This window comes from Mobula hypostoma, chromosome 12 (assembly GCF_963921235.1).
Source record: "Mobula hypostoma chromosome 12, sMobHyp1.1, whole genome shotgun sequence".
Taxonomy (NCBI): domain Eukaryota; kingdom Metazoa; phylum Chordata; class Chondrichthyes; order Myliobatiformes; family Myliobatidae; genus Mobula; species Mobula hypostoma.
Window position 1 is genome coordinate 5,657,202 of NC_086108.1, and position 21,951 is coordinate 5,679,152.

Consider the following 21,951-nt stretch of genomic DNA (forward strand, 5'->3'; position numbering starts at 1 on the left):
GTTGTTGGTGCCAGATGGGGTGGCTTGAGTATTTCAGAAACTACTGATCTGTTGTGATTTTCATGCACTGCAGTCTCTATAAACTCACTACTTATTTAATTTAACTTTTTAATCAATACAATATCCATATATTGTAATTCACATTTTGTATTATTATGTATTGCAATGTACCACTGCTGCATACCAACAAATTTCATGATATATCCCATATTCAACCTAATTCTGATTCTGATCTATACACTACTAAAACTCTCATGCTGTGTCTGACTGTTTATCTGTTTGTGACCTCCAATTAGCGCAAATGGTGCATTACAGCAGCACTTTTTTTTGGCTAAATTGAATTAAATTGCGCTAACTTACAGAATGCAGGCAAAGTTCAGGGTTATATATTCGTATAACATTGCTCATTCACCAAAACTCAATGGGCTGGCTTTCACCCAAGACCCGATCGGCCATCATGGAAATCGGGATGCAACAGCCTGACGCATGCGCACGGCCAGCCTCAGCAGCGACACCTACCGGAGCAAAAGGGCAGGGCAGCTCTATTTCAAGGGGTCACATTCTGCTAATCACCATCAGCATGTGCAGGATTGGGACAGATCAAACTGCCACCCATCAGTAAGAGATAATTAAATCTTATCGCAATTACGTACTTTGAGACACCCATAAAACCCTTTGTTGCAGTCAAAGGACAGCGGTGACTATATCACGTCCATTTAGGAGAGTGCCAACCACATCATCAAGAATAATCAGCATCCTTTGGTGTTAGTGCTTTGTATCTTCTATCCAGCATTAGGGTAAAAAATGGTCAGCCTAATTATGCCACGTGGAAAGGGAAGGGGGACATTATGGTCAAGAGATGATGCCAAACGTTGTCAGGAAGTGGCAAGGAGAGGGAGAGAAGAAGAATTGGATGAGGCCAGGGCCGCACGACTCCAGGATCAAAGAGTCAGGACAAAAAAAGATGAGAGAAGAAGAGACAGAGGAGGAGAGGCATGCACGTCTCCAGGATCAGAGACAAACAATAAACAGCAGAAGAGCTGAAGAGATGGGGGATGAAAGGGCTGCACATCTCCAGAAGACAAAAACAGGCACAGAAGGAGGAGAGAGGAAGAGACAAAGGAGCTGAGGAATGCACATCTCCAGGATCAGAGATGAAGAACAAACAGCAGAAGAGATGAAGAGACGGGGGATGAAGAGTACTTCGTTAAATGAGGAGGAGCTATATTTGCTTTGCTATGCGTCGTTCTTCTTTAATAAACTGAGGTTTTCTACTTCAATTTCCAAAGCAAAGCGATACCAGTAGCATTCAGGAAAATTTAATGTTCATTCTGGTCACATCAGACTGCACTACCCCTCTCTCAAAGGGTGCCCCAATGGGTCACCCCATTGTCTAGTTCTTTCTAAAGTTGTTAATGAGAGAGGTCAGAGGAGAATGGCCAGACTGGATCAAGCTGACAGGAAGGTGACTAACTCAAATAATCTGCTTTCAACAGTGGAATACAGAAGAGCATCTCCAAATACACAACACACATACAACCTTGAAGTGATGGGCTGCAGCAGAAGATCACGGGCATACATTCAGCCACTTGATTAGCTACAGGGGATTCATGGACTATTCAGAAATCTGATGGCAGATGGGAAGAAGCTGTTCCTGAATCATTGAGTGTGTACCTTCAGGCTCCTATATCTTCAAACTCCTAATGAAATATAGCTGCTGTCCTGCTTTCTTTATGGTTACATCAATGTGTTAGGCCCAGGACAGATCTTCTGAGACGTTAAGCATCTAACTGGTTGCATACCATCTCATATGGAGAGGCCTCTGCACAGGATTTGAAAAAAGCTGCAGAAAGCTTCTCTGCACCTCTGATTTTTGAATTTTCTCTCCTCTTACAAAATATTTTATGACTTTATTCCTTCTTCCAAAGTGCATGGCTATACACTTCCCTATATTATATTCCATCTGCCACTTCTTTGCCTATTCCCTCAATAGAAACCATAGAAACCATAGAAACTACAGCACAGAAACAGGCCTTTTGGCCCTTCTTGGCTCTGCCGAACCATTTTCTGCCTAGTCCCACTGACCTGCACATGGGCCATATCCCTCCATACACCTCCCATCCATGTATCTGTCCAATTTATTCTTAAATGTTAAAAAAGAACCCGCATTTACCACCTCATCTGGCAGCTCATTCCATACTCCCACCACTCTGTGTGAAGAAGCCTTTAAACTTTTCCCCCCTCACCCTTAACCCATGTCCTCCGGTTTTTTTCTCCCCTTGCCTCAGTGGAAAGTCCTCACTGTCTATAAGCCCTTCTGCAGACATCCTGTTTCCTCAACACTACCTGCCCTTCCACCTATCTTTGTATTGTCTACAACCTTGGCCACAAAGCCATGAATTCCTTCATGCAAATCATTGACATGCGGCGTGAAAACACCGATCCCTGTGTCGCAGCACTTGTCAGCAGTGGCTGACAAACAGAAAAGGCTCCCATTGTTCCTTTTCTTTGCACCCTGCCAGTCAGCCAATCCTCTATCCATTCCAGTACCTTTCCCATAATACCATGGACTCTTATTTTGTTAAGCAGCCTCATATGTGGCACCTTATCTGAAAATCCAAATAAACAACACACACTGACTCTCCTTTGTCTATCCTGTCTATTATATTTGCTCAAAGTATTCCAACAGATTTGTCACGCAGGATTTCCCCTGCCCAATGCTGATTTTGGCCTATTTTATCATGTGCTTCCAAGTATCCTGAAACGTCATCCTTAATAATAGACTCCAACATCCTTCCAACCACTGAGGTCAGGGTAACTGGCCTAAATTTTCCATTCTTCTGCTTCCCTCCCTTCTTAAAGTATGAAGTGACAGTTGCAATTTTCCAGTCCTCAGGAATCATTTCAGAATCCTATGATTCTTGAAAGATCATTACTATTGGCTCCACAATCTTTTCTGCTACCTTTTGCAGAACCCTGGGGTGTAGTCCATCTCATCCAGGTGACTCATTTACCTTGAGACCTTCCAGCTTCCCAAGTATCTTCTCCCTGGTAATAACGACACTTCCTTCTGCTAGTGTTTTCCACAGTGAAGACTGACACAAAGTACTTATTAAGTTCCTCTGTGTCATGGGCCAGTCCATGAAGTCCATATTCCAGTTCACGGTCTAGTCCATCGACCCTTGCTCCAGGTTTTCCCATCTACCCTGTTTCTGTTCTTGTTGAACTCTAATTGAGCCAGCTGATGCTCGTTGGGGCTGGCTGCATAAATACCTTCAGAGACCAGGGCGTGGCTGCTGGATTGTTCTTGTCCTTACTCCTTGTATCCCTTCCTCTGCCTTCTGTTTCCTCACCTGAAGCCCTGCCTTGTCTTGACGGTAACTCTCGCCTTGCCTGAAGTTCTCATCTCACCTTGCTTTGCCAGAAGCCTTGCCTTGTCTTGTCGGTAACTCTCGCCTCACCTGAAGTTCTCGTCTCGCCTTGCTTTGCCAGAAGCCTTGCCTTGTCTTGCTGGTAACTCTCGCCTCGTCTGGCCTGCAGACTTGTCCTGGAGCCACCCTGTACCTAGCTCCCTTCCGCTCCCTTCCTGTCCCTTGCCTCTGCCCAGAAGCCTTGCCTTGTCTTGCAGGTAACTCTCGCCTCACCTGACGTTCTCGTCTCACTTTGCATTGCCTGAAGCCTTGCCTTGTCTTGCTGGTAACTCTCGCCTTGTCTCACCTGCAGTCTTGTCCTGCAGCCACCCTGTACCTAGCTCCCTTCCTGTCCCTTGCCTCTGTCGGGTGGTGATCTGCGCCCTGCCCAGGAGGAGCTTGCCTAGCCTCAAGCCTGAAGACTCCAGCCTCCTGCCAAGCCTCGCCTCCAGCTTCAAGCCTGAGGACTCCAGCCTCGTTCTGCCTGTCTGCCAAGCCTCGTCCTTGCCTAGTTCTGGGGTCCGAGCCAGAGGCAAGACCCAGGTACTGGGTCCTTGTTCAGTCTCTGGCTCGGAGTCCAAGCCCGGGCTCCTAGCTCTGTCCAGTCCTGTTCCGGGTTCCCAGTTTTCGTGTCCATGTCCTAACCCTCTTGCACCTGGGTCCGATCCCAGACACCGTCCTTGCGACACTCTGCCATATTTTTGACCCCATTACTACCTCTCCAGTGTTGTTTTCTGATGGTCCAATATCCACCGTTATCTCTCTTTTACTCTACATATCTGAAAAAAAAACCTTTTAGTGTCCTCTTTTATATTATTGGCTAGGTTACATTCATATTTAATCTTTTTTTCTCTTTATGGCCTTTTAGTTGGCTTCTGTTGGTTTTTAAAAGCTTCCCAATGCTCTAACTTCCCACTAACTTTTCTTACTTTATATGCCCTCTCTTTTGCTTTTATGCTGTCTTTGACCTCCCTTGTCAGTCATGGTTGCCTCATCCTCCCTTTAGAACATTACTTCATCTTTGGGATGTATCTTTCCTGTGCCTTCCGAATCGCCCCCAGAAACTCCAGTCATTGCTGTTCTGCTGTCAAGCCTGCTAGTGACTCCCACCACCCAGGACGTGCCCTCTTCTCATCGCTACCATCAGGGAGGAGGTACAGGAGCCTGGAGACACACACTCAATGATTCAGGAACAGCTTCTTCCCCTCTGCCATCTGATTTCTGAATGGACATTGAACCCATGAACACCACCTCACTCCCTTTTTATCACTTTTTGTTTTTGCGCTACTTGATCAATTTATTTTTTTAAAGTATATTGTCTTATTGTCATTTGTAATATTTCAATTCTTATTACTTAAAAGTTCCTTAACGTTGTGATAGCTGGCGATGGTACTTCTTTCAAATGTGATTGGAATCTGTCACTTTCATTCTGATGGTGTGTTTTTGGGCTGGTTGAGTGATTCTGAGGGGAGTTCGGCGAGGTCTCCAGTGGAGTGTGCAGCCTGTGATTGACACCATTTCTCGCCAACCTTGCTGATACAAGGCGCTGTTTACTTCCAGGGCGTCTCGGGAAAGGCCAGCTCCTGCAGCACGGCTTGATGGAGACTGTACCATTAAATATTCCCGTTTCAGCCTGATACAGCTGAGAATCACAGCCGCTTCCGAGGACTGTACGGTTAGTAAAGTTGTCTTAATGCGATTGAATAAACTATCTCTGCCTAAGACCAATGCCGACTGTGGCCGTACTTCTCGTCGGATTCCCCGTGGCTGCAGGTCAGGGAAACAGGTGCGGTTAAGAAACCGGAGTTTCAGACTCCCATTCCCGACTACCTTGTTGGCAAGAGTAGTCTCCAGTAAATAAAATCGGTGATCTCAGAGCTCGGGTGCTGTATCAGAGGGGCATTAGGACCACGTGCATCCTTTGTTTCATGGAATCCCAGTTAACCCCTTCCATACCGGACACAGCGATCAGATTGCTGGGTTCACTGTACACCATCAAGATAGGACTATCGAGTCTTTCAAAACTCTCTCAGAGCTGGAGGTGTCTGCCTCATGATCAGCTCTTCTTGCTGCACGAGTGTTATCCCAATTCTGCTCGGCAGAGCTGGAATATCTCGCAATTAAGTGCCGTCCATTTTACCTGCCGCGGGAGATTTCAGCGATCGGTTTGGTACCGGTGTACATTCCACCTCAGGCCAATGACAATCAGGCTTTAGATTATCTGAGCAATGGGATCAACATGCACGAAACAGCGCACCCTGACATTTTCACCATTGTTTTGGGAGATTTTAACCAGGCCAGTCTAAAAAAAATCACTAAGCAATTATCATCAACAGATCACTTACAACACCAGAGGAAACAACACACTGGACCGTTGCTACACCACCATCAAGAATGCCTACCGTGATGAAGTGCTTTGACAGGTTGGCCATGGCTAGAATGAATTTCTGCCTCAGCAAGGACCTGGACCCACTGTAAACTCATCATTGCCACAATAGGTCAATGGCAGATACAATCTCGATGGCTCTTCACACAGCCGGAGATCACCTGGACAATGCAAACACCTATGTCAGGATGCTGTTCGTCAAATAGGGAAGCATTTAACACCATCTTTTGCACAGTCCCAATTGATAAACTAGAGAACTTGGGCCTCTGTAACACCCTCTACAATTGGAAGAACAAAACTGTGTGGATTGGTGATAACATCTCCTCCCTACTGACGATCAACACTGGTGCACCTCAGGGGTGTGTGCTTAGCCCACTGCTCTACTCTGTCTATACCCATGACTGTGTGGCTAGGTATAGCTCTAATACCATCTATAAATTTGCTGACGATACAAGCATGGTTGGTAGATGGAGCTGAGAGAGCGTACAGGAGTGAGATATACCAGCTAACTGAGTGGTGTCGCAGCAACAGCCTTGCACTCAATAAGACCAAAGAGCTGATTGTGGTCTTCAAGAAGGCTAAGGTGAGGGAACACACACCAGTCCTCAGAGAAGGATCAGAAGTGGAGAGAGTGAGCAGTTTCAAGTTCCTGGGTGTCAAGATCTCTGAAGATCTAACCTGGTCCCAACATATCAATGCAGCCATAAAGAAGGCAATACAGTACCTATATTTCATTTGGAGTTTGAAGAGATTTGGTTCATTAAATAAAACACTAGAAAACTTCTATAGATGTACTGTGGAGAGCATTCTGACAGGCTGCATCACTGTCTGGCACGGGGGGTGGGGTGGGGGAGGTACTGCACAGGACTGAAAGGAGCTACAGAAAGCTGTAAAATTAGTCAGCTCCATCTTGGGTACCAGCTTCCATAGTACCCAAAACGTCTTCAAGGAGCGGTGCCTCAGAAAGGCGATGTCCATTATTAAGGACCCCCACCACCCAGGGCATGCCCTCTTCTCGTTATCGTCAGGAAGGAGGTACAGGAGCCTGAAGACACACACTCAACGATTCAGGAACAGCTTCTTCCCCTCTGCCATCTGATTTCTGAATGGACACTGAACCCGTGAACACTAACTGGCTTTTTAAAAATACATATAATTTCTGTTTTTGCACTATTTTAATCTATTTATCTTACAAAACTGTAATTTATTTATTTGTTTACTACTTCTAAATGATGATGTTTTGCATTGTACTGCTGCTCTGCTAAGTTAGCAAATTTCATGACACATGCCAGTGATAATAAACTCGATTCTGATTCTGATTAAAGCATCAAGCACAACATGAACGAGAGCAGAGGATGAGTGTTCATTCGGCGACAGCTGTCTGCTTTTGACCAGTCTCTCTCTCTCCCTCTCACTTGGTGCTGCCAGAAGATGGTGTGTGTGTGTGTCTGGACTCCCTCTCCCTCTCTGCCCCCGAGGAGGGTGCTTGTATTTGACCGGTCTCTCTCTCCCTCTCACCCAATGCTGCTGGACGACAGTGCTGGAGTCTTGGGTCTTGGGTGAGGTTTGTAGGGTGATGTAATTGGGAGAAATGTACATAATTCACAGTCACTGACATTGAGTTGGGGTTTCACATTAAGAAGCTGGTCTGATGTGATTACGTTGTTTCGTAAAGAGTTTCAGTGCACTTTTGTGTTTAGGTTTTGGAATTCAATAAAATGTGTTATGGGTTTCATTAAACATAAAATCCTCACTTGTGTACTGTGTTTTATTTGTAGAAACCTACAAATTTATTAGTGTAGTTTGTGGACTGGACTGTATAGTTCATGTTACGATGTGTTTCTGGTTTCTGGCTGCTCCTTTTTTTTAATCACTGTTTTGTGTGATGTTGATTTGGGCGGACTGAGCTCTGCAGCCTGCAGTCAACAAACAACACAGTGCGAAACTGAACTGAACGGAGCTAAACTCAACATTGCTGGACTGTTTCAATCACTCTGCGATTTGATGTTTTATATTCTCTGTTTTTCACTCGTTTTTTTGCCACTTGTGTGATTCGTTCTTTTTTTGCATGTTTGGTGTTTGATGTTTTTCTTTAAATGGGTTCCATGGTGTTTGTTTCGTGGCTGTCTGTGGGAAGACAAATCTCAGGGTTGTACACTGCATATATACTTTGATAATAAATGTACTTTGATTGTTTGAATCTTTGGTAATGGGGACAAGCTCCCACTATCTATTAAATGCTCCCATGGCGTGTGCTTCAAATAGCCTCTGACAGTCAAGTCCAGCTCCCGGCCTTCACATGTGGCCTAGCTACTAAGCCCAGCAGAACTGTTTCTACTGACAGGAGAAGGGGCAAAGGTGGATTACTGGCGCCTTAGGACCAGTTGCTTTGGGCAGCTGGGGCTCGTCAGCCGTGGTTATCAGCTCATCCAGTGGAAGGCAAACTCTGATCTCAAACCTCCGCTGCCTTGCGGCTACACCCACTCATGGGGAAGGCTTCTGGAGCAAACTCCAAGGGAAAGTTCTGGAGCTGGTGTTCCTAAGGCAGTCTTAGGTTGAGTTCAATGCTGACTGGCAGCTCCTGTGAAGCTGCTTGTATCAAACTGTATAGGTCTCTGTCACTCCTTTGGATTCATCAGCTGTGTGGAGAGGGGGAGCTTGCAACATGAACAACAGCTTGCTGTCCATTTTGTACTGCCCTGACTTGCTTAGTAACATGTCGACCATGACTATGATCACCCACGTCATAGAACGTGGCACATAATGATGACAGCTGGGACACAACATCCATTGCACTGTACTGCTGCCACAAAATAACAATTTTCGCGACATATGCCGGTGAATTTAAAACTGATTCTGACACCCAAGAACTTAAAGCTGCTCACTCTTTCATCCACGGACCCCTGGATGTGTTCTGGTTTATGTTCTCCTCACTTCCCCTTCCTGAAGTCTACAATCAATCCCAGGCTGACATTGAATGTGAGGTCATTGTAGCAATACTACTCAAGCTTCTGTTTTGTTCAAGCCGGCTGGTGGCATAGTGGCATCAGCGCCGGACTTCGGAGCGAAGGCTCTCGAGTTCAAATCCAGCCGGCTCCCCTGGCACACTTTCCGTCCGTGCGGAGTTGAGCATCGGCCTCATAAAAACAAGAAATCTTGCTAAAAAAACGCCATCATGGCAGCATCCCGATGACTCCACTCGGAGTTAAAGGCTTTCTTCTTCTTCTTTATGTTCCATTCAAATGTGACAGACCCAACAAAACCAACATCTTCTGTACCATTGTCCCATTGGGCCTGCTCCCACTGACACCTCACAACCTGCACCTCCCAGTCTCCACCCAGCTCACAGGATCCACCTGCTGCTCATTCCAGACATATCACCGGCAGCCTATTTAACCCCACTTCTCATCCACAGTCCTTGTTCACCCATCGAACCAGCTGGCCTCAATCTATTTCTCCTAGCTTTCACACTCCCTGCCTAAAGTTTGCCTTGCTGCCCGTTGTGTTTAGTGTCTGTTTCTGCTACTTCTCATTTTGCACCCCCCCCCCCCGTGGCTTGTTATTTTGCGGTCTATTATCAAAGTTATCGGATCAGTCACCACTGCATCGCCTACGCTGCTCTGATTTTGGGTCAAGCCTCCTCTACGTTTGGCCAAACAGCACAGTGAAGGGAGAACAAAATAGATTGCTGGAGGACCAGTTGTGAGTCCCCATGCAAGGTGTCGACCCGTAACGGTCACCACCCCTTTGCCCCTACGGAAACGGCCTGAGTCGCTGAGTTCCTCCAGCAACAGAAGGCGAAAGAATTTCAGTATGTCCCCTTTGACCCCTCACCAACTTTTCTTGGGGCACCATATCTGGATGCACCATGGCTTGGCATGGCAACTGCTGTGCTTGTGACCGCAGAGTACTGTGGACACAGCTCAGCAAACGGACCAGCCTCCCTTCCATGGACTCTGTCCACATTTCCTGCTGCCTCTGTAAAGCAGCCAGCAAATTCAAAGACCTCACCCGCCCCAAACATTCTCACTTCCTCCCTCTCCCATCGGGCAGAAGATCGGAAAGCCTGAAAGCACATCCCACCAGGCTCAAGGACAACTTCTGTCTCACGTTGAATGGTTCCTCTGTATAAGGTGACCTCCAAGAGGACCACAGCCTTGCCGCGTTTTGGAGGCTTGCGTGCCTCATTGACCCAGAGCACTATGTTGTCTGGAGTCAGGGCCTTGTGCTTTGGCTCGTGGTGGGGTCACCCATGCCAAGCAGGTCAAAGGGTAGAGGCCAGACTAAGAGTTGTTCAGCTCAGGGCTAACAACACTGACTGGTCAAACAAAATAGTTACAGAAACAGCAAAGAAGAGAATTCTACATCTGAGTGTGACGGTATTCCTGAGTCTCCACCTGGGACTTGTATGTCTGACAGCAGTGAAAACTGAGAGGAAGCTACTGACACGATGAAGGAAGCCCTGAACACCACCAGAGATGGAGGACCTTCACTGCTGCCCTAAACGCCAGCGAGAGGCAGAGACTGTATAAGATGGATCCTTGATCTTACAATCTACCTCGTTATGACCTCAAACCTATTGTCTGCCTGCACTGCCTTTCTCTGGAACTGTAACACTTTATTCTACATTCTGTTATTGTCTTCCCTTTGAAGAGACTTAAAGATCTGCTTCATTTTGTCACATGTGCAACAAGGATTAAAAAGCGTAGAGTGAAATGTATTGTTTGCATCAACCACCGACACAGTCCAACGACGAGCTGGGGGCAGCCTGCGAGTGTCACCACACTTCTGGTGCCAACATGGCACGCCCACAATTCACTAACCCTAACCTGTGTGTCTTTGTAATGTGGGAGGAAATCAGAGCATGCAGAAGAACTCCACACTGTCACAGGGAGAACGTACAAACCCCTGCAGACAGTGGCAGGAATTGAGCCCTCCGATCAATATCGCTGGTGCTGTGAAGTGTTACGTTAGCTGCTACGCTTGCCACGGTGTGTGCGCTGAGCGACAGAACCCAGGAGCGAATAAACATGACAAGATTTCAGAGAAAGCACAAGAGCTTAACGTCTCTTGTAAAGACAACAATTTAAAAATCCAGCTAATCCGTTAACCTCAGAGCCCAGTGCTCTACAATTAGCCGCACTGGGCCACAGGGATCATGACAGTACCTCCCTCCCTAAGGCCAGCACCTGATGGCCCAGGGAACCCTGAGGAACTCAAGACAGGGCTGATACTCCTGGGAGCATTGAATATAAATAGGGGACATTGATTACCAAGAGAGACTTAGAGAACTATGGAAAAAGTCTTGAACATAGACTTGAGAAGCTTGGAACGTAGACTCGGGATATGAATTGAGTATAGAAGGCACCCTTGCCTCCAGCTGGCAGATGTCCAAGCTTCTGTTGAACTGCGTCCATTAACCATGGGGTCCTTCTGTCATGGTGTGCACTGGAAATGACTGATCTCAGGTGCGGAGAAACAACAGACTCCCATGTAGAGACAGAAACGAGAGTTTATTCCTAGGAATTCTGACAGAATATTGGTGGCCTGACTGACCGACGCTGTGAGATGAACCATTCTCAAAATAAGGACCCCGTGATAAGTGCCAATCGGGAGTTCGCTTTAAATAATCACAGTACGCGGAAAACCCGTGCCAGAAACTTGACAAGATTAAACAGAAAGCACAAGGGCCTAACGACTCTAGTAAAGTCAACGATTAACAAAAGCACGTGATCTGGAAACCTGGGAGCCCAATGCTCAATGGTTAGCCACATAGGCTCATGACATTGCTACTGCACCACCTGCATCTGGAATGCAGGAATAATAATCTATGGAATGGAGAGTTGATATGTCGCTGAAGGATCACAACGTGAAATATTGACTGACTATTTCCCTCCAGTATTTTGTACTCTTTAGTTTTGAAAATTCAGGACACATACTCCACCTAGTGGTCATTGTGTGCAGATTAGTTTTCAGAATGTCCATCGTGGCATCGTTGCAATGAAGAGCAATAACATCATCTGAACCTTTGACATAAGTAGAGGCAAAGGGTATAGGTTAAAGGTGACAGGGGAAAGGATCAAGAGCGAACCTGAGAGGCAAGTGTTTCCCTTCAGGGAGTGGTGGGTATGTGGAATGAGCTACCAGTGGAAGTAACAGAGGCAGGTACACTTACAACAGCACACACAAAATGCTGGTGGAACTCAGCAGGTCAGACAATGTCGATGGAAATGAATAAACAGTCGACGTTTCGGGCTGAGGCACTTCATCGGGACTGGAGAAAAGGGGGAAGGTGCCAGAATAAAATGGTGGGGGAGGGGAAGGAGGGGAGCTAGGGGGCGATAGGTGAAGCCAGGTGGGTGGGAAAGGTAAAGGGCTGGAGAGGAAGGAATCTGGTAGGAGAGGAGAGTGGACCATAGGAGAAAGGGAAAGAAGAGGGGCACCAGGGGGAAAGTAATAGGCAGGTGAGAAGAGGTAAAAGGTCAGAGTGGGGAATAGAGGAAGGGTGGAGAGGGAATTTTTTTTAAAACTGGAAGGAGAAGTCGATATCCATGCCAGAAGGTTGGAGGCTACTCAGAAAGAATATAAGGTGTTGCTCCTCCACCCCGAGGGTGGCCTCATCTTGGTACCAGAGGAGGTCGTGGACCGGCATGTTGGAACAGGAACGGGGATTGGAATTAAAATGTTAAGGCCTCTGGAAAATTCTGCTTTTGGTGGATGATGCAAAGGTGCTTGATGAAGTGGTGTCCCAATTTATTACGGGTCTCACCGATGTAGAGAAGGCTGCACTGGGAGCACCGGACACAATAGACAACTCCAGCAAATTCACAGGTGAAGTGTTACCTCACCTGGGAGGACAGTCTGGAGCCCTGAATGGAGGGGAGGGAGGAGGCGTACGGGCAGGTGTAGCATTTAGGCCGCTTGCAAGGGTAACTGCTGGGAGGGAGATTAGTGGGGAGGGAATCATGAAAGGTGTGACAGGTATGTGGATAGGAAATGTTTAGTGATATGTAGGCCTGATGAGACTAGCCCAGGTAGGGACCATGGTTGTTACAGAAATGTGACAAAAGGGCTTGTTTCTGTGTTCTGGTATTTGTTGAAAATGGCTCGTGTTTATTGAAAAGTGCCAGCGATTGGGGTTCATTTCCCACCACTGCCCATAAGGAGTTTACACGTTCTCTCAGTGATTGTGTGGGTCTTCCCCGGGTGCTCTGGTTCCGTCCTGCATGCTAAAGGTAATTACGGGTTAGGGTTAGCAACCCGTGGGCATGCTATGCTTGTGCCGGAAATGTGGTGACACATGCGGGCTGCCCCCAGCACATCCTCGGACTGTGTTGGTCATTGATGCTTGCAACACAGTGTTTCGATAAAGCTAATCTGTTAGAAACACCTTTATCATCAATAAACAGAGAGCTTGAAGATGCTGAAAATCTAAAATAAAACAACAACAGAAACGTTGGGAATACTTGTCAGGTCAGTCAGCATCTGTGCGGGAAATGGAGAGTTTCACGTTTCGGGTCGATCTATGTCTGGACTGAAAGATAGAGAAGCAATGGCTGGTATAGGGTTCAAATGTTCAAAGGTTCATTTCATATCAGAGAATGGATACAGAATACAACCTGAAATTCTTACTCTTCACAGACAGCTACAAAACAACAACCACGTAAAACGCATCAAAGCCCCCCAAAGAGGCGTGATGTAGCGTGATCTACAGTCCATAACCCAGCCCTTCAGCATTTCAGCCAGCTTCTCTCTCTGTCCAGTGAGGGAGCGAGAGGTCACTCCTGCAACAACAAGAGCAGAGACCAGCACCTCGCTGTTCCGATGTCACAGTCCTCTATGTTGCTTCTCCAAGTCCGCCCGTTTTGAGGACCAACAGGCTCTCACTCTCCATCAAAAGAGAGAGAATTAGAGGGATAGCTCGAGTACAGGGGCGTTCTTCCACCGGCTGCTGGCGATGAGCAAACACAGCACCCACTGTCTCAATGTTTAAGTCTCCCATTATGCTTCAGTCAGCAAAACCGGCGAAGAATCGGGTCATCCGCTGGGCCTCTCCTTGACTTCTGACCTCTCAGCCCCAAGGCGCACATTGTCCTGGTAATAGAGAAGCCCCAGGCCGCACAGATGGTCTGAAAATCTACCGCTTGCGAAGAACCGTAGCTTCAACTGTAGATCACGGAGTCTGACAGAACCCCAACCAGCTTGATAAGAAAAGAGAAACCCAGGGAAGGGAAATAAACTGTTTCATGGACCAACTGGAAGAAGCTGTCTGGGTGTGCAAAAACTGCTGGAGCAGGAGAAGGAGGGGAGACTGGGAATAGTGACAGAGTCTGGGAGGTGATAGGTGGACGTGGCAAAGGGCTGCAGATGGAGGGATCTGATAGGAAAGGAAGGTGGAATGTGGAACCAAGAGGGGGCGGCGAGGAGGGAAGATGGGAATGGTTGGGGAGGGGACCCAGTGGTTGGAGTGCGTGGATGATGGGCAGATGGAGATGTTATGAGCACGAGAGATTCTGCAGATGCTGGAAATCCAAAGCAACGCACACACAGTGTTGGAGGAACTCAGCAGGCCAGGCAGCATCTATAGAAATAAATCAACACTTGATGTTTAGGGCTGAGAACCTGCATTTCTCTGTTTGTCAGCTGAAGAAGGGCCTCATCCTGAAATGTCGACTGTTCAATCATTATTACAGATGGGGAGGTTGAGAGGTAAAGTAATTGAGCCGTGATGGTATGATGGAGGAGAATCAATGGGCTGAATGGTTTAATTCTGCTCCTATATCTTATAGCCCTGTGGTCCACAGATGCTGCCTGACCCACTGAGTTCCTCCAGCAGTATGTGTGTTGCTCCGGATGCCAGCAGTGTCGCCCGTGGGGAGGGATGGGGTTGGGGGCATTGGGGTCAGTGTGCTCCACCGGGGATGGTGTGGCAAAACGTCCAGGCAGGAGCTGCTGCTGCTCCCCCCAGTGTTCGCTCGGCGTGAGACGGGCTCTGTTGTGGTTGACTGCAGATTGAAGGCGCGAGTTTTGGACTCCTTTATTGAGTGTTTATGCTGGCTGTCTAGTGTGTACCTGGTGCTGTGTGTGACTGTTGGTGCTGTGTTTTGTACCTTGACCCTGGAGTATTTGCCTGTATTCATGAGTATTCATGTGTGGTTGAGTGCTAATTAAACTTGAATTGAATTGAGCGTCTGCGGTGTCTGGTGTCTCCGTTTACATCTGTTGGATAATCCATGACTGAGAGGCACAAGGACCAGGGTTTGGTTGAATGCCCGAGTGAGTGTGGTCTTTCATTGATTCTTTGATGGTTACAGTGGACAACAAAGATTTTGCTTCCTGAACACTTTTGGATGTATCTTATGGAATTGGTGCTGCTGATCATGAAACTCACCATGAAATTTCCCCATCATGCTCCATGTTTTTGAAATCGCTTATATTTGTTATTTCAATTCATAATTCAAGTCAGAATAACTGATGCCAAGATTAAGGAAGGCATTTTTGTTGGTCCACAAATCAAACAGGTCATCAATGTCAGGCAATTCGAAGAACTTCTAGTGGGACTGGAGAAAATCACATGGAATGCATTCGAGGATGTTGCTGTCAGTTTTCTTGGCAACTACAGAGCACCAAACTATGTGCAGCTGGTTGACAACATGCTTCAAGCACACAAAACCATGAGGTGCAACATGTCACTAAAGATTCATTTTCTGCATTCCCATTTAGACTTCTTGGCGTTGTCAGTGATGAGCATGGTGAAAGGTTTCACCAGGACATTGCAGTCATGGAGAAACGGTATCAGGGCGACTGGAATCCATCAGTGCTGGCTGATTATTGTTGCAAACTTAAGCAAGACTCAGACACTGAGTACAAATGAAAATCATCAACAAAACATTTTTAGCTTAGTTGAACTATTATGAAGCGTCAGCACCATTATGCAATTAAATGCATTATATTCAATAAAAGTTAATTTCTTGTTTCTCCAAATTCCTACATGATACAAGTAGTCTGAAATTATATTTGTGTTCAGCTTCAAGCAGTCTATCATAAACAAACTAAAAATTCTGAGGAAGCAATACTTCAGAAAGAAATGGTTGTCCAGTGTTATTATTCTATTATGGATTTGTTGAATATGTCTGTAAGAGAAAGAATCTCAGGGTTGTATATGGTGACGTATATGTATGCTGATAATAAATTTACTTTGAGCTTTTTTTTAAACATTGTCTGATGTGATTACATATTGAGTTCTGCAATCAGACAATAACCAACACGTTTTCTTGTTGTCTATTTATTTATGTAACTCTCAGTTTGGCTAGCGGCTTAATCTAGGGGATGATAGCCCCTGGCCTGGCCAAACTTAAGAAATCTTATTTGGGTGGATGCTGCGTGATGTATCCCCTCTTACCACGAAATAACAAACAATACACAATATGCGATTAAATGATTGAGCTTTATAATTCTTAATTTGACTATATGGTTAGTAAAGAAACAAAAAAAAGGAAAAGGGCCCATTCTCATGAAACAGTTTATTGCGCAAGGTTGGAGCTCACTGATGAGGCCGTTCGTCCACCATTGACCTCCTCCGATCATCGCTGACCTTTGGATCCTCACTCCAAGTCCATTCTGTCTGGCGGTCTACCAACTCTCTCCATTTGCGTCTTCTCTCCTCATCTCTTCCCAGCAAAGACTACAAAATCCCTCTCCCAGACAAACACAAGATAGAACAACATCCTGCTCATTGGCTAACGTGCTCCATTATCTTTAGTCCTAACCCAAACATTGCTGCTACAGAGAAACCATTACCTCAGCAGTAGAACATTAGATTATGAGGACATGCAGTCCTCTTTTATTGTCATTTAGTAATGCATGCATTAAGAAATGATACAATATTCCTCCGGTGTGATATCACAAAACACAGGATAGACCAAGACTGAAAAAACTAATAAAACCACATAATTACAACTTATAGTTACAACAATGCAACAGTACCATAACTTGATGAAGAAGTCCATGAGCACAGTAAAAAGTTCAAAGTCTCTCAAATGTCCCACATCTCACGCAGACGGGAGAAGGAAGAAAAACTCTCCCTGCCATGCCTGACCACAGTCCGACTCTGAGTCGTCTGAAAACTTCGAGCCTCCGATCAGCTCTCCGACACCGAGTACCGAGCACCATCTCTATCCGAATGATTCGACCTCAATCTCAGTCACCAACAGCAGGCAAAGCCAGGGATTTTGAGGCCTTCCCTCGGAAGATTCTCGATCGCGCAGTAACAACAGCAGCAAACTGGCGTTTCAGAAATTTCTCCAGATGTTCCTCTGTGCTTTCATGTCTGTCTCCATCAAATCAGAATTGTCCATGGCCCCTATTTGACGGATACGATATCATTTTCACCGGATGGCTGCGCAGGGAGGCTATTACGTTAGCAGTGAAACCTTACAGCGTGTTACATTTATTTATTTATTGAGATACAGTGTTAACTGGGCCTTTCTGTCCTTCATCCCCCAATTTACAATGACCAATTACTCTACTAACCAGTATACCTTCGGACTGTGGGAGGAAACTGGAGCACCCAGAGGAAACCCATGCAGTCACAAGGAGAACATACAAACTCCTCACAGGCATCATCGGGAATTGAACCCGGGTCGTTTGTACTGTAAAGCATTGTGCTAACCACTTCACTACCATGCCATCCCGTGTCGTACAGTCGTGTTCTGTGCTGTTCTGCTGAACATTGTGGGCTTGTTACGTTGGCACTGGGATGTGTGGTGGCACATGTGGGCTGCCCAGCACATCCTCAGGTTGTGTTGGTTGTTAATGCAAATGACGTATTTCACTGTATGTTTTGATTTGGTAAAAGCAAAGGACTGAATGATCAGTTAAACCCGAGACAATGGAACAGGGGTCTGATTAAGGAAAAGCCGACATGAGACTTATTCAATCAGCTGAATACCTGTGGAGTCTTGAAACTGTTTTTTAATGTCACTGGTGTTGACGGTGGGGTAGCAGATCTGATGGCCTGAATGGCCTCCCTCTGTCTCGCTGTGTTTGGTGTCTGTGTGGTAAGTGCGTGTGCGGCCTTTGTCCTTTGTGTGTGTTCCTTGCGCCTGCCAGACTCTGTCAGTCATTGGCCAAACCCACTACACATTGGCCAAGGCTCCCAACTTGGCTCCTTGAATCAACAGAAGGAAAATCCTGTTAAAAATATTTATCATCTTTTCTTAAGTTTGAATTCCCTCAGCGCCGAGGACCAGACTGGCTCAGGGAACAGCCTGAACTGACTGAGCGCAGACCCTGTGGGGAATGAGATGCAAAAATAGTCCTGTTGTGCAAACCACACGGTTGCCTGCCAAACTGCCAGCCATCGACACCAGGAATTTCTAACCCAAAGAGCCAGAAATTCCTTCTGTCCACGTTCCTCTAACACACTGGGCATTTCAGACAGCTCTGAGGATGTTTGTGACTCTCCCAGTGGAGATCAGTATGTTCTCATGTTAATCCTGTAAAAGGGATGGCTGGGGTCCGGGCTGCCTCCTCTGTTCCCATTCTAGCCGCTCTGCCCTCCTTCCTAGTCCCCACCACGGCAGGTAGGGTTTGGAAGATTCCTCCTGCAAACATGGAGAGACGGGACTTGTCATCCAGAAAGGAACAAACTTTAATGAAGTAATATTTTCCTTGTAGTTTTTCCAGCTGTGATGTTTCACAAGACAGAAGACAAAACCAGTTATTTCTGATAAAGATTCCTGTTATTAAAAATCCACCCTTTACTCTAGTCACTAGGGATATTTTATTTTTTTATTCAAAATTCAAAATTCAAACTTTAAAATCAATTTATCATCAAAGTACATATATGTCAAGATATTGTACCTGGAGATCCATATTCTCAGGAGAACAAAGAAACACAATAGAATCAGAATCGGAATCAGGTTTAATATCACTGGCGTATGTCATGAAATTTGTAGTTTTTACAACAGCAGTACATTGCAATACAAAATAATAGAAAAAAACTGTGAATTACAGCAAGTGTATATATATATTAAATAGTTAAATTAGTAGTTCCAAAATAGAAATAAAAAAGTAGTGAGGCAGTGTTCATGGGTTCAATGTCTATTCAGAAATGGGATAGCAGAGGGGAAGAAGCTACTCCTGAATCGTTGAGTGTGTGCCTCCAGGCTTCAGCACCTCCTCCCTGATGGTAGCAATGAGAAGAGGGCATGTCCTGGGTAATGAGGTCCATAATGATGGACGACACCTTTTTGAGGCATCACTCCTTGAAGATGTCCTGGATACTGTAGAGGCTAGTGCCCATGATGAAGCTGACTGAGTTTACAACTGTCTGCAGATTATCTTGATCCTGTGCAGTAGTACCCCCCCGCCCCCCATGCCTGACGGTGATGCAGAGATGGCACATTGTACTCCATGGAACATCTAAAGAAATTTGCGAGTGTCTTTGGTGACATACCAAGTTTCCTCAAACTCCTAATGAAATATAGCCACGGTTGTGTCTTCTTCGCAGCTGCATCGATATGTTGGGCCCAGGATAGATCTTCAGAGATATTCAATGAAAAACTGTGCACAAAGACAGCCAAACAACCAATGTGCAAAGCTTGACAAACTGTGCATCCAATATCAAGGATCCCCAACGTCCAGGCCATGCTCTCTTCTCACTGCTGCCATTGGGAAGGAGGCACAGGTCCCACACCACCAGGTTCAGGAACAGCTATTACCCCACAACCATCAGACTCCTGAACCAGTGTGGATAACTTCACTCACTACAATGAGCCTCAGGTCCCACACCACCAGGTTCAGGAACAGTTATTACCCCACAACCATCAGGCTCCTGAACCAGTGTGGATAACTTCACTCCCCACAATGAGCCTCAGGTCCCACACCACCAGGTTCAGGAACAATTATCACCCCACAACCATCAGGCTCCTGAACCAGTGTGGATAACTTCACTCACTTCAACTCTGAACTGATTCCACAACCTATGGACTCAGTTTTAGGAACTCCACAACATGTTCTTGATATTTATTGTTTATACATGCACATATATATCTATATATCTCTGTCAGGTATGGTTTTTCATTGGTTCTGTTGTGTTTCTTTCTATTTACTGTGAATGTCTGCAAGGCAATGAATTTCAGTGAGGTATATGGTGGCCACTGTCACTGGCTGATTCAAAGGTGTGATGAATCAGCATATCGGAGGGAGATTGAAGATCTGGCAGAGTGGTGCCATAACAACAAACTCTCTCTAAATGTCAGCAAGCCGAAGGAGCTGATTATTGACTTCAGGAGGAGGAAACCAGTGGTCTATGAGCCAGTCCTGTCAGAGGATGAGAGGTGGAGATGGCCAGCAACTTTAAATTCCTAGGTGTTATTATTTTGGTGGAGCTGCCTTGGCACGATTGCACCTCTACTTCCTTAGTAGTTTGCAGAGACTCGGCATGACATCTAAAACTTTGACAAACTTCTATAGATGTGTAGTGGAGAGTATATTGATCAGCTGCATCATAGCATAGTGTGAGAACACCAATGCCCTTGAATGAAAAATCTGATGCAAGGTAGTGGATACAGCCCGGTACATCACTTTAAAGCCCTCCCAGCCATTGAACAGATCTACATGAAATGCTTTTGCAAGAAAGTAACATCCATTATCAGGAACCCCCACCATCCAGGCCATGGTCTCTTCTCACTGCTACCATCAGGAAGGAGGTACAGGAGCCTTGGGACTTACACCACCAGGTTCAGGAAAGTTATTACCCCTCAAACGTCAGGTTCTTGAACCAGAGGGGAATAACTTCACTCAACTTTACTTGCCCCATCACTGAAATGTTCCCTCAACTAAATGCTCACTCTGGTTGAACGCCCAAGTTGAAGTTGGCTTTCAATGATTCTGTAATGGTTATTATTTTATGGATTTATTGAGTATGCCCGCAAGAAAATGAATCTCAGATATGTAAATGGTGACATATATATATGTTGATAATAAATTTACTTTGAATTTTGAGCAAATACAATAAAGAATAAAACAACACAATAACAATAAATAAATTGATAAATAATATTGAAAAATGAGTTGTGGAGTCCTTGATTGTGAATCCTTAGGTTGTGGAATCAGTTCAGCATTGTGGTGAGTGAAGTTATCCACACTGGTTCAGGAGACTGATGGTTGTGGGGTAATAACTGTTCCTGAACCTGGTGGTGTGGGACCTGAGGCTCATTGTGGTGAGTGAAGTTATCCACACTGGTTCAGGAGCCTGACGGTTGTGGGGTAATAACTGCTCCTGAACCTGGTGGTGTGGGACCTGAGGCTCATTGTGGTGAGTGAAGTTATCCACACTGGTTCAGGAGCCTGATGGTTGTGGGGTGATAACTGTTCCTGAACCTGGTGGTGTGGGACCTGAGGCTCATTGTGGTGAGTGAAGTTATCCACACTGGTTCAGGAGCCTGATGGTTGTGGGGTAATAACTGTTCCTGAACCTGGTGGTGTGGGACCTGAGGCTCCTGCACCTCCTTCTGATGGTAGTAGTGAGAAGAGAGCATGGCCTGGACGATGGGGTCTTTGATGATGGATGCTGCTTTCCTGCAAAAGCACTCTTTGTCGATGTGCTCAATGGAGGGGAGGGCTTTACCTGTGATGGACTGGGATGAATCCACTACTCTTTGTAGTATTTTCCATCCAAGGGCGTTAGTGTTTCCATACCAGGTTTCCAACTCATTCGGCTGTTCTCCAGTACCTGTGCTAATTCTCTGTGTTATAGAATCATGTAGAGTAGAAATAGGCCTTTTGGCCCATCATACTCATGCCAGCCTTTTGCTCATCTAGCGGTAACGCAACCATTCGAGTCGAGTCTGATGTTCTCTTAAGGAATGATCTCTTGTTGGGTCTTACTGTGGCTGTAGAGGCCGATCCAGGATTCACATAAACCTATGCTCTTCACCACTTGCTGGTCACTACTAGACTTAAGCAACACACACAAAAAATGCTGGTGAACGCAGCAGGCCAGGCAGCATCTCTAGGAAGAAGAACAGTTGACATTTCGGCGTGACCCTTCGTCAGGACTAACCCTACCCCCTACCCAAGATCCACAAACCTGCCTGTCCAGGTAGACCCATTGTTTAAAAATTAAATTCACTACTAGACTTAACTGGG